Source organism: Hordeum vulgare, chromosome 3H (assembly GCF_904849725.1).
Source record: "Hordeum vulgare subsp. vulgare chromosome 3H, MorexV3_pseudomolecules_assembly, whole genome shotgun sequence".
In the NCBI taxonomy this organism is placed as follows: Eukaryota; Viridiplantae; Streptophyta; class Magnoliopsida; order Poales; family Poaceae; genus Hordeum; species Hordeum vulgare.
Window position 1 is genome coordinate 554088732 of NC_058520.1, and position 14682 is coordinate 554103413.

The following is a 14682-nucleotide window of genomic DNA, read 5'->3' on the forward strand; positions in this document are numbered from 1 at the left end:
CCAGTCTTGATCCATGCTAACTCAACGGACACCTTCGGAGATACCTGTAGAGCACCTTTATAGTCACCCAGTAACGTTGCGACGTTTGATACACACAAGTCATTCCTCCGGTGTCAGTGAGTTACATGATCTCATGGTCATAGGAATGAATACTTGACATGCAGAAAAGAATAGCAACAAAATGACATGATCATATGCTACGTTCATAGTTTGGGTCTTGTCCATCACATCGTTCTCCTAATGATGTGATCCTGTCATCAAGTGAAAACACTTGTCTATGGCTTGGAAACCTTAACCATCCTTGATCAACAGGCTAGTCAACTTGAGACTCACTAGGGACATAGTTTTGTCTATACATCCACACGTGCATTTATGTTTCCATTCAATACAGTTATAGCATGGATAATAAATGATTATCTTGAAACAGGAAATATAATAATAACTATTTTATTATTGCCTCTAGGGCATATTTCCAACGGGCGCGCCTACCCCTTGGCCGCACCCTGTTGCCTTGTCGTCTCCTCATGTGTTGTGTGGTCTCCCTCCGAAGCTTCCAGGTCCCCTTTTGGCCCAGAAAAAATCATCAATTTTTTTTGTAGCCTTTTGGACTATGTTTGGTATTTGTTTCCTTAAAAGGAAAAACACGCAGAAAGCAGCAACTCACACTTGACACTCGGTTAATAGGTTAGTTCCCAAAATGATATAAAATAGCATAAAATTGCACATAAAGCATCCAAGATTGATAATATAATATCATGGAACAATAAAAAATTATCGGTACGTTGGAGATATATCAATGCAGAAGCTTGAGGAAATCCATGTTTTTACTTGGAGGCGTGAACCATTCGTGGGGGTGATGGAACATATTTCAGCGGGCGATGTGGCGGAGAGCAGCATCGTGATCCCTATTTTTCTCAACTTCCTTGCCACCGATTTAGTTTCGCCCTTTTATAACTTCTTCATGGCAGTCTTGGAACATTTCCAACTCCATGTACTCCATCTTGATCCCAATGTTGTGCTGGTTCTGGCGATTTCCCCACTTGTGCGAGGGGTTCATGGGGGTCGGGCTGTCCTTAGAGCTCTTCCGGCATTTCTTATTAGCATGCCAAAATCCGGGCACCGGTCCTCGGGCTGTGTGACCTTTCGACTTGAGGGAAAAGGAGGTTGGGGTCAATTTTATTCCCCTGAGTCTTCATGACCCACTAGATGAGAGGCGCAAGAACTGGATGTTCATTGATGCCTAGCGGGAGTCCGCGTGGTTACATTCACCGGTTCGCCCAGCGAAGGAGGCCGATGGGTGGGCGAACTATCCAGTCGGAGACAATTTTGGTTCCGTGGTTAGGCGAATCAAACACCTCAGGGAAAAGGCAAAAATGCTAGACATACAAAGAGTTACATAAGGTTACACGCTGACTATGATTCTTTGATTCTAACTAACCACTCTCCCCCTGATTTTCAAGGGGTGTGGGCCCTCATTCCCCTTAATCTCCAATCAAAATCCACCTCTTTGTAAAACCTGTGTAAACTTATTTATGTGTAGCATTGCTCTGGAAAAAGGTATTGACAGGCGTATGGCAATAATGCTAGACATACAAAGAGTTACATAAGGTTACACGCTGACTAGGATTCTTTCTTTCTAACTAACCACTCCCCCTGATTTTCAAGGAGGGTGGGGCCCTCATCCCCCTTAATCTCCAATCAAAATCCACCTGTTTGTAAAATCTATGTAAAGTTATGTATGTGTAGCATTGCTCGGCGTATGGTAGTCCTTAGCTTTCCCTAGATGTGGGTAGCCCCACTACATGACGAACAACTCCCACTGTGCTCGTACGAGGGACCTGAGGACCCGAGGCGCCTACTTGTGTTTGTTATCGAAGTTAAGAAGCTTAAGTGGATCATGAAGGTTCTGTTCCGCATCGAAGGTGGCCCGGGCCTCGCCCTTCTGTTCTGGTGCTGCATGCCAATGGAGCATGTTAGGCCATTCTGGAAGGTCTGTCGGGGTGTGATAGGTGGGGTGCCGTCCCCAAGGGCTCCGGAGACGTTGGATGCCCCAATCCCTTCTCAGGGTAGTCAACATCGTTACAACTTGGCCACACTGGGACAATAGAAGAAGGTGATGATGAGGGGGATGATGGTGATGCTGAAGGTTCTTCGTCAGTTTTGCCCGTACGAATTGCATTGTCGACAACCACAACGAAGGGAGGTTCGCCTCTCATGGGGAACGAGGAGTCACGTGGGCGACCCGAATGTGAGCTCCTTTCGACCGCCATCGCTGAGAGGGCCCAAGAGTTGCTCTTTCCTTTTTTTCTTGCCACTTTTCTCGGATCATTGTGATTTTATCCACAATCGCTCCTGTGCTCGCAGTCCGGATAGCTTAGGTGGTGCGGACACAAGCGGGACTGCGCCTGGCTTCAGGGTTTTGGTTTCGCCCGACGCATTCCCTAATAAGGTGTCACCGGCTCCGTCCTTTCCAAAATGCTTGCCGAGGAGGTAGTGGCATGCCACGAACATGTGAGTTTTTCGTCTTGCTCTATGATACTTCTTCAACATATCCATAAATTTTTATTGTTCCATGTTATTATCTTTCCCTAATAATAAAGCAGCTACTGCTTGTGCCGTACGTCATGGATATTTTGCAAAAAAGTCCCTATCTTTTCAAGTAATTAACTGTAACCCACTTCCTATGCATAGGGATTTGTGAACAAACAACTTATTGGAGCAAGAATCAACTAGCATAGGAAGAAAAAACAAGCATAGCTTCAAAAATTTCAACACATGGAGAGGAAGCTTGATACTATTGCAATAACTAGAAGCATATGATCCTCTCTCATAGTAATTTTCAGTAGCATGATGAATGAATTCAACAATATAACCAGCACCTAAGGCTTTCTTTTCATGATCTACAAGCATAGGAATGTTACTACTCTCCACATAAGGAAATCTATTCTCAAGAATAGTAGTGGGAGTATCGTGAAAGACTTGAGCACTACAAATTGTGTCCACAATGAAAAAGCAAGGTTTAGCAAAGGGGTTTTCGAAAGTATGACAAGTTTTATCATCCCTCTTCTTCAAAGCATAAGTATCCTCACAATAATCATCATAGATAGGGGGGCATGCTTTCATCAAAATGATTTTGATCATTCAAAGTGGAAGAACTAAAAAGATCATCTTCATCAAATATAGCATCCCCAAGCTTGTGGCTTTGCATATCATTAGCATCATGGGTATTCAAAGAATTCATGCTAAGAACATTGCAATCATGCTCATCATTCACATATTCTGTGCCAAGCATTCTATGCAATTCTTCTTTCAGCACTTGAGCACAATTTTCCTTCCCATCATGCTCACGAAAGACATTGAAAAGATGGCGCATATGAGGCATCCTCAATTCCATTTTTTGTAGTTTTCTAGCGAAAGAACACGAAACAAAAAGATTCGATTGCAAGATCTAAAGATATACCTTCAAGTGCTAACCTCCCCGGCAACGGCGCCAGAAAAGAGCTTGATGTCTACTACGCAACCTTCTCCTTGTAGACGTTGTTGGGCCTCCAAGTGCAGAGGTTTGTAGGACAGTAGCAATTTTCCCTCAAGTGGGTGACCTAAGGTTTATCAATCCGTGGGAGGCATAGTATGAAGATGGTCTCTCTCAAGCAACCCTACAACCAAATAACAAAGAGTCTCTTGTGTCCCCAACACACCCAATACAATGGTAAACTGTATAGGTGCACTAGTTCGGCGAAGACATGGTGATACAAGTGCAATATGGATGGTAGATATAGGTTTTTGTAATCTGAAATTACAAAAACAGCAAGGTAACTAGTAACAAAAGTGAGCACGAACGGTATTGCAATGCGTGGTAACAAGGCCTAGGGTTCATACTTTCACTAGTGAAATTCTCTCAACAATAATAACATAATTGGATCATATAACTAGCCCTCAACATGCAACAAAGATTCACTCCAAAGTCACTAATAGCGGAGAACAAACGAAGAGATTATTGTCGGGTACGAAACCACCACAAAGTTATTCTTTCTGATCGATCTATTCAAGAGTCTGTAGTAAAATAACACGAAGCTATTGTTTCCGTTCTATCCATCATAGAGTTCGTACTAGAATAACACCTTAATATACATATCAACCAAGACCCTAATGTCACCTAGATACTCCATTGTCACCTCAAGTATCCGTGGGCATGATTATACGATATGCATCACACAATCTCAGAATCATCTATTCAACCAACACATAGAACTTCAAAGAGTGCCCCGAAGTTCCAACCGGAGAGTCAAAACGTGTGCCAACCCATATGCATAGGTTCCCAATGTCACGAAACCCGCAAGTTGATCACCAAAACATACATCGAGTACTCACATGAATATCCAAACATGTGCCAACCCATATGCATAGGTTCCCAATGTCACAAACCCGCAAGTTGATCACCACAGATAGACACGTGCAAGACATACATCAAGTGTTCTCAAAGATTCAAAACGATAAGATAACTTCAAAGGGGAAACTCAATTCATTACAAGAAGGGAGAGGGGGAAGAACATCATAAGATTCAACTATAGTAGCAAAGCCCGCGGTACATCGAGATCAAGACATCTCAAGAACACGAGAGAGAGAGATCAAACACATAGCTACCCATACATACCCTCAGCCCCGAGGGTGAACTACTCCCTCCTCGTCATGGAGATCGCCGGGATGATGAAGATGGGCACCGGAGATGGATTCCCCCTCCGACAGGGTGTCAGAACGGGCTCCAGATTGGTTTTTGTGGCCACAGAGGCTTGCGGCGGCGGAACTCCCGATCTAGGTTTCTTTCTGGAGGTTTTTGGATTTATAGAACCAGATGGCGGTGGAGTTGCGTCAAGTGAGCCCCTGAGGAGCCCACAAGCTTGGTAGGTGCGGCCTGGGGGGTGGCCGTTCCTACAGGGATTGTGGCTTCCTCGGGACCCCTCTGTGGTATCTTTTTCTTCCGGTATTTTTGATATTTTCCATAAAAAATCATCGCGAAAGAATTATTCCATTTGGACTCCGCCTGAAAAAGGGTCAAAAACATGGAAAGAACAGGAACTAGCACTTGGCACTACATTAATAGGTTAGTCCCAAAAAAGATATAAAAGGCATATAAAACATCCAAAGTTTGAAAAGATAACAACATGAAACCATGAAAAATTATAGATACGTTGGAGACGTATCAATGCGCCGGGGTGAGGCCGTGGGGAGGGGAGAGGAGGCGGTGTACGAGTGCTTGCCGGGGAAAGGAGGCAGTGGGAACATTAGGCGGGGCCTCACGCCAGCGGAGGGGACGAACTGCAGGGGTGGCCACCATTGGAGGTACATTGAGAGCTCAGCTCCACAAGGAATGAAAGGGAGGGGGTGGCCACCATTGGAATGGGGGGAGTGATGGGAACAAAGTGAAGAGATGACGAGAAGTTTTCTTTTTTGAGAAGAAGATGAGGAGAACATTTTTTAAGAAGAAGAGCAAGCTTTGGAGAGATAGGCTGAGAGCAGGAGGAAGGAGGTCGGGGCAAAACACTACTCTGAGCACTTGGTTCACCCACCTCCTACCTCTGTTATTTCTTCGTATGTAATTATGCTGGCTGGTCGTGGGATATTCAGACTGAAATGTCCCACAAATATATTTCGTTTGCCCACGGGTGTCCACGTACAAATTTATGCAGCCTAAATTAGTAGGCGTGGTCTTGAATCATGGTTATTGGGTTAAGAGCGTGTTTTCTTTTTCTTCCATTGCAACACACGGGCTCTTTTGCTAGTATTACCAATATTGGATGCTTTATATGCATTTATATGTTTTTATAGCATTTTTGGGAACTAACCTATTAACCCGGTGCCAAGTGCAGTTGTTGTTTTCTGTGTGTTTTTGGCTCTTCAGGAAACCACTACCAAGCGGAGTCCAAATGCTATGAAACTTTTTGATAATTTTTCTCGATCAAAATAAGACTTGGAAGCTTTGAAGGGATACTAGACGACACACGAGGAGATGACAAGTGTAAGTGCATCTAGTGCCCCTTAGTGATTTTGGTGGTTTGAAGACTTATAGGTTAAGTATCTAATGTGTTCATGAGTGTACACATGATCTATAAGTCGCTGAGAAGTTTGAAATATTCAATGAATATCGACCCCTAAAAATGTATATCTTCGGCTGATCTAATTGGTCTGAAGCTGAAGAATTGAATCGTGAAGAAATTGTGATGAAATTGATATTCCTCATGAAGATATTCAAAATGAGGAATTCGGTGTGTCCTGAAGAAAATCAATGTGAAGACTTTGAAGCATGAAGATTTATTCTGTCTGTTTTATTTTCTTCACTTTTGAGTCATAGGAACACCGTAGTGTTAAAGGGGGTCAACGTAACACGTCGGAATGAATTTCCTCATGATGCTCAACCCAAGCCCAATCCTACCAAAAGCCTCAAGTGAGGAATATGAGAGACATGAGGACTCTCACAGTTGAGGGTCCCGACCGTTACCGCAAGTTGCGCCACATCACTGATCTTATCCACACCAACGGTCATATTATTTAAGGGTATTAATGTCAAATCATGTCGGGATGCTCCCAGGCTATAAATAGCTGCCACCACAACCATTTGTCGGTTGTCTGCTCCGTTAGAAACTGACACTTGTCATAAGAGAAATCCAAATTCCTCAGAGTCTTCGAGAGTAATTCATTAGTGATGAAATACCCCAAACATCAAACCACAAACCAAAAACCAAGTGATTGAGCATCACTGAAGAAGTTGTTCCTGTGTGGGACTGGAGCCTTTTATCTTTGAGGATTGTGCATCCTCCAGACGGTTAGGCATCATGGTCTAGAGCAATCCAGCAGTCAATTGTGGATCGCCAGGTGACCAAGTTTGTGAGGGTTTGGAAGTCTGCCCTGAAGACTTACCACGAGTGTTGGGCGAGGACTGTGTGTTCTTAGCCCAAGGAGAATACGGTAGGGACTGTGTGTCCCGGGACTGTGTGTCTTTTGGTTTCAATACAAAGCCGCTCCAAACCAGATGTACAACTGTCACAACAGTTGGAAGTGGGTCATTAACCACTGTCTTAACTGTGAAACGGGTTCTATTTCTTCAACTCTTTCAATTCCTCATATTGTATGTTGAAGATTTTCATTGTCACTGTTTGAAGAATTTGCTGAAGACTTTCTCTGAAATTCCTCAACCCCAAATTCTTCACGCGAGTTAATCCTCACCGGTTTTCTCCGTGCCTGCATACTGTGCAAGCTGTTTTTCATATTCTTCACCTTGAAAACTGCTGTAGTGATACTTTGAACTCCTGATCCTTTACTGTTTCCGCTGCAAGTTAGTCATGAGTGAGGAATTTCCTCAAAAGGAATTTCCTCAGTGATGAAATTCTAAAAATCACCTATTCACCCCCCATCTAGTCGATATAATGCACTTTCAATTGGTATCAGAGCAAGGTACTCCCTTGTTCTGTGTGATTTTGGTTTAACCACCTAGAGTTTTAGCTATGTCGACTGCAGGCATGATCAAGGTTACTGCAGGATGTCCTATATTCAAAGGAAAGGACTTCCCTTCTGGAAGACCAAGATGCAGATGCATCTACAAGCTATTGACAATGATCTCTGGTATATTGTGGAACATGGTGTCCCTATCGTCACTGCTACTGTCTCTGCCGCTGATGTGAAGAAATTCAAGCAACTTGATTCTCAAGCGAAGAATATCATCTGTGGCCAACTGAGCAAGGGCCAGTATGGCAGAGTGAGTGCTTTGGGCTCAGCAAAACTTATCTGGGAAAGGTTGTCCAAAGTTAATGAAGGTGTATCAACCCAACGTGATTCTCGTGTTGATGTTCTTCGAATCTCTTCAATCGCTTCAAGAGGCTTGACAATGAAAGATGCCAAGATACCTTTGATCGCCCCACTGACATATCAAATGAACTGCAAGCACTGGGAGCTCGAGACATTACTGATCACGAAGTTGTGAAGAAACTGCTAAGATCTTTGGATTCTTCATTTGATACCTTAGTTCTGATGATTCAAGAAAGACCAGACTACAAGATGCTTGATCCAGCTGATATACTCGAAAGACTCAATACTCATGAGTTCCAACAAGAAGAAAAGAGAGATCTATATGTACCAAGCTATTCTAGACCACGTGTACTGAAGGCCAAAGCAATTTCCTCATCTGAAGAAGAAGACTCGGATGGTAGCATTGGTGATCTTGAAGAATTTGGACAGGAGCTTGCAATGCTCGTGAGGAAATTCCAGAAGTTTACACGACGTGGCCAGTTTGGTAAATCTTCAAGAAGAGATATGAGGAAATCAGAATCTTCATCTGAGGACTACAAGAAAAGAACCTGCCACAAATGCAAGAAATCAGGTCACTACATTGTTGATTGTCCTCATTGGGGAAAGGAATCAAAGAAGAAGAAATACAAGGATGAAAGTTCTGATGACTCGAAGAAAAAGAAGAGATCTTCAAAATCCTCATCCTCAAAGTCCTCATCGCACAAGAAGACTAGTTTCAGAAAGGCTCGGGCACTTATTGGCAAGGAAATGGATTCTGAGGCAGAATCCAAGGAATGTGATGAAGAGGAAGGTTCTGATGAAGACTCGGAATCTAGACAGGCTAGCCTTGCACTTGCAACCACATTCGTCAGCAAGTCAATCTTCAACCTTGAAGAAAATGATAACACCATCCACACTGATGACTATGCTGATGACTTCGCTCCAACCTATTGCTTCATGGCAAAAGGTTCAAAGGTACCGAATGATGCTTCCTCTTCTGATTCAAGTGACTATGAACCTAATGATTATAAAAAACCCAGTTACAGTAAACTTGCTATCATCGCTACTAAACAACAAACTGCTCTAGAAAAACTTCAGAAACTGCTAGACAGAAGCGATGATCTGTTGAATGATGAAATGAATCTTACCCAAATCCTCACGGAAGATATGAAAAGTCTCCAGTCCTGATTTGATAATCTTCAAGATCGTCATGTTACACTCCTCGCTGATCATTAGAAACTTTCCTATGAATTTCTTCAAAGGAAACTTGATCTTGAGAAGCTGAGGATTTCTCATGATGATCTTCGTATTGAAAATGATTCATTACTAGCTCAACAGATCAGTGTTGCTCAGGCTGAATTCATTCCTCCATGTCTTAAATGCATCAAACGTGATATTGCTAATTCTTCACCAGAATCATCAAATGCTTCTATTGCTACAAATTCTTCAACTGCTCTTGTAGTGTCAAATTCCTCACTTGAGGAAACCACAAATGTCACTGATGAAAATGCAGGGCTGAAGGAATTGTATGTGACATGCATATACAAAAGTCTCAAAGGACACCAAACCCTTTGTGATGTGCTCAAAAAGAAGATCTTGAACAGGAACCCGAGGAAAGAAGGAATTGCCTTTGAGAGGAAATTGAATGCTGATGGATCATACTGGAAACCTGAGCAGTATGCCAAAACCTCATGGGTTGCTGCTAAAGGGCCTCCTTTTGATCCATCCAATCTAAAATGCTTTGCATGTGAATTATCCTATTCCTCAGGTGAATCATTTGATTCCAACTATAAACTGTTTAAAAATCAATCTGGTGAAGTATTTTCTCGATATGTTGGAACTAACTGCAGGAATGGGCCTCCCCTGAGGAAAATCTGGGTTCCCAAAAGTTGCCTTGAAAATCTTCAGGTGAATGTCCTCATGACACCACCTATGAAGAATTTGAACCCCAGATCAAATTCCTCAGGAGGACCAAAGTCTTCAAGAGGATCAAAATCCTCAACTGGTCAAAACTATGCTCGTACCCGTGCTAATGCTTCTAACATGCAAGGAAATTACAAGGAATATGAATATGAGCGTTATTCTTCAAATCATTATGTTCATAAATCCTCAAAGAAATTCTCTGCATATTCATTTGAGTACTTTAACCCCCTACTGTTAAGAGAAGTGCATTAGCTTCAATGCCCCCTTTCTCATATGGTGCTCGCGGGATAATGAATGCTTTACCACCCCTTCAGATGTGGGTGGTGAAGAAATTGAACTAATCACTTCTGCACGTCAGGTCTCCAGATGAAAATCATCATCTGAAGAATTTGTTGAAGACCCAAGGAAAACGCTTGATGGGATGCAAACTAATATTGATGAAATAAAAATATTTCACACGTCCTTATAATTCTGTTTATGATGAAATTCCTATCTGATGAAATTGATATCATATTCTTCAAGTCTGAAGCATATGAGATGGTAAGATGTACTAATTCATCTGCAGGATGACAAACCCAAGAGTATTGAGTGGGTTCTTGATAGTGGCTGCACACATCACATGACTGGTGACAAAAGCTTGCTGATGAATATGCCACTAAGTCCATCACCCCTCAAGCAAATCACTTATGCTGACAATGGTAAAAGCAAGGTATTGGGACTTGGCAAAGTGGCTATTTCCAAGGACAGGCACATGGACAAAGTGATGCTTGTTGAATCCCTTGGATTTAACCTTATGTCAGTATCAATGCTCTGTGATCTTGATATGATTGTTATCTTTGGAAGATATAGATGTGTTGTCATCATGGAATCTAACAGATCCAAAGTCTTCGAAGGTGTTAGAAGATGGGATTTGTACATTGTTGATTTCTCTGCAGGTCCTCAGCCAACCACTTGCTTACTAGCAAAAACCTCAAAAGGGTGGCTGTGGCATAGAAGAATTGGTCATTGAGGCATGAGGAATTTGCACACGCTCGCGAAGAAGAAGCATGTCATCAGCATCGAATCAGTCAAATTCCTCTAAGACCACCTCTGTGGTGCTTGTGAGTCTGGGAAAATGACCAGATCTAAGCATCCCTCGAAGACCATCATGACCACTACTCGTCCATTTGAATTGCTTCACATGCATCTATTTGAACCTACTCATTATGCCACACTAACAAATGCAGCATCTTTATATGGCTTTGTCATAGTTGATGATTATTCCACATACACATGGGTGCATATCATTTTGTATAAAACTGAAGTGCAGGAAGTCTTCAAACGATTTTCCTCAAGGGCCTCGATGAACTTCAGCGTCAAGATCAAACACATCAGGAGTGATAATGGAACAGAGTTCAAAAACACTGGTCTTGATAATTATCTCGATGAACTTGGTATTACTCACGAATTATCTGCTCCTCAACAGAATGGTGTCGTCGAAAGGAAGAACATGACTCTGGTTGAGATGGCAAGAACCATGCTTGAAGAATATCACACTCCTCGTCGCTTTTGGCCTGAAGCAATCAGCACTTCCTGCCATATCATCAGCAGGGTATATCTTCACAAATTCCTCAAGAAAACCTCATATGAACTCCTCACTGACAAGAAACCCAATGTAAGTTATTTCAAAGTCTTCGATGCAAAATGCTGGATTAGAGATCCTCACCATAGCTCAAAGTTTGCACCTAAGGCACATGAGGGTTTTATGCTCGGTTATGGAAAGGACTCGCACACCTACAGAGTCTTCAACACCTATCACAACAAGGTTGTTGAGACTATAGATGTGCGGTTCGATGAAACTAATGGCTTGCAAAGAGAGCAATTGCCTCCTGATCCAGATAAGTTGTCTCCTGAGGAAGCAATAAAGCTCAAAGCTACCGAAGACATTGTTCCCACTGAGGAAATTGATGAAGAGATCATTCCTAGCACTGATGAAAATCATGAAGATGCTCCTGAGGAAATTTCTTCAGAACCAATTCCTCAGCCCAGACGAAATCCTCAACCAGCTCATCTGAGGATTGCAAATGAAGTAGAACTTGACAAAATCCTCGATGACATCAACGCGCCAGGTCCTCTCACTCGCTCAAAAGCTTCACACTTAGTTATCTTTTGTGGGCATTTCTCCTTTGTGTCTATCACAGAACCTTCAAAAGTTGTTGAGGCTTTCATGGAACCGGAGTGGATCCAATCCATGCAAGACGAACTTCTTCAATTCAAGGTGAATGACGTATGGGAGCTCGTCAAACGACCAGATCCTCGCAAGCACAATATCATGGGCACCAAGTGGATTTTCCGAAACAAGCAAGATGAGGATGGTCAAGTGGTGAGGAATAAGGCACGACTTGTAGCCCAAGGCTACACACAGGTTGAAGGAATTGATTTCGATGGAACTTTTGCACCTTTTGCTAGACTTGAAGCTATTCGAATATTACTTGCTTATGCTAATCATCATAACATTATCTTATATCAAAGGGATGTGAAAAGTGCATTCCTCAATGGTAAGCTTGAGGAAGAAGTATATGTTGCTTAGCCCCTAGGTTTTGAGGATCCAAAGAATCCAGACAAAGTCTTCAGACTTAAAAAGGCGCTCTATGGTCTCAAGCAAGCCCCTCGGGCGTGGTACGATACATTGAAGGAATTCCTCATGAAGAAAGGCTTCAAACCTGGTTCACTCGATCCAACACTTTTCACTAAATCCTATGATAATGAACCATTTGTGTGCCAGATATATGTCGATGACATCATATTTGGCTATACTAACAAACGTTACAGTGATGAATTTGCTTACATGATGAGTGAAGAATATCAGATGTCTATGATAGGGGAGCTGAAATTCTTCTTAGGTCTTCAAATTCGTCAACAACGCAATGTAATCTTCATATCACAGGAGAAATATCTCAAGGATGTTCTGAGGAAATTAGACATGCATGAATGCAAAGGTGCCAAGACTCCAATGCCTACCAACGGCCACCTCTGCACTGACGAAAATGGTAAAGAATTCGATCAGCAGGTATATCGCTCCATGATTGGCTCTTTACTGTATTTGTGTGCATCTAGGTCAGATATAATGCTTAGTGTTTGCATGTGTGCACATTTTCAAGCAAGACCGAAGGAATCACACCATAAGGCTGTGAAGCATATTCTTCGATACTTAGCTCACACACAAACACTAAGATTATTGTCGTGGTTTTGTCACGGCAGATGTCCTCGTGAAAGGACTTAGTATGGGAACCATCGCACTTTGGTGGCGACTCAAAGGGGTTGAACAGGAGGAACGCGGCGGGTTACCCAGGTTCGGCCCCTCGCGTGGAGGTAATAGCCTACGTCCTGCTTGGCGTGTATTGATGTGGATTCGATTACAAGAAAGGCGTAACTCACCTTACCTAGCACTCGATGATTTCTAACCTCTCTATCCCCCTTCAAACTCACCTTTATATAGAGGTCGAGGCTTTAGGGTTTACAAGAGTCCCTTCCTCTTTACAAATCGTGACCACCGCGGTCTCTGAGTCGCCGTCTTGCAAAACCCAGAGACCTTCCATAAATCATAACCATCCTGCGACCTTGAACCGCCCAGGCTGAGGCCCAACTAGCCCTAAAGGATGAATCGCCTTACTAGTAACCCGGCCCATATTGGGCGGGTCACTTAATAAGCAATATCCCCAACATTAGGCCCCAAATTGACTTGAACCTTCATGCCAATGCTTCTGTTTTAGTTGAAGGTGATTCACTCCTTTGTGTTCCTCCATACGCCAGAAATTTTAACTCGCCAACTGGTACCGGAAAAAGTTTTTGAGCCGCCAATGCATTTCCCGTCAGCACTTTCCTTAGCCCTCGATTTTCGGGAAATTTAACACAATCCCAACGGATCTTTTAGTGCATCATTATCCCAAAATTTTCGGACGTCATCATGGCGAATCTTTTATTCCCAAACGGTTCCCGCTCACGGCGCCTCGATTCCAGTGCCCGTCCTGATAAATAGGCGGAAGGGACAGGGCTGACACTGGCCACCTACCAGTCTCGTCAGTCCCCCCCCCATTATCGCAACAAAAAACCGCACCGCTTCCCGAGGGTTTCGCCGCCGGCCACAAACTCCGCCCCCGTCCGAAGAACTCCAGTGCTGCCCGCAAGCCGTCGCCGTTCGAGGAGCTCCGGCGCCGCCCGCAAGCCGTCGCCGTTGCCAGGCTCCGCCGCCGCCGAGGGTCCCTTCATTCTCCGGGACCCCTGCGCTTCTCCAACAGCCTCCATCACCGCCGATCTTCTTCGACCAAGATCTTCAGGTTAGGCCACTATTTCCCCTTCTTTAAGGGTAGATTTATTTCTTGTTCATGCTTCCGCCATTGCCATGCTTCCGCCATTGCCATAGTTCCGAAGCCCTCCGCTCGCAACCATCTATTACCCTCGAACTGATTAGTCCGAGCGCCATTAGGGCACCCAGTGCCTTGAATAGTCTTATCCATCTGTGCTCTTGCGAACTTTCTAAATACACTAGTTTCTTCAAACATGAGGCACCACCCTGATCACACATCGTTCATGTTTTAGCCATGTCTGCAAGTTTTTATATCTGTTCAACAGATCCATTCCTCATTCACTGTTTGTAAAAAGCTGTTTGGAAACTTCGTCCTTCCCTTAGTGTTTCGGAAAGAATAAATTTCACCACCCACAGTAACATCGCTTCTGAGAATAGCCCTGCTCCGATAAGTCACCACATCAGCCCAACCCGGCCTCCTAGTCCGGCGGGTTAAGCAAGAGCTGATCCCGATTCACATAGTAAATGTTCGAGACATGTAATACCATATTCTTACCTATTTGTAGCATGGGTGCCGTTTTCAAGAGCGATTGGCTTCCTACCAAAGTCGATGATGCTGTTTTGGCGAATTACGTGAAAGCGGGCTGCTTGGATCCTCAAGACGTCATTGGATGGCGCACCGGGTTAGGAGAAGA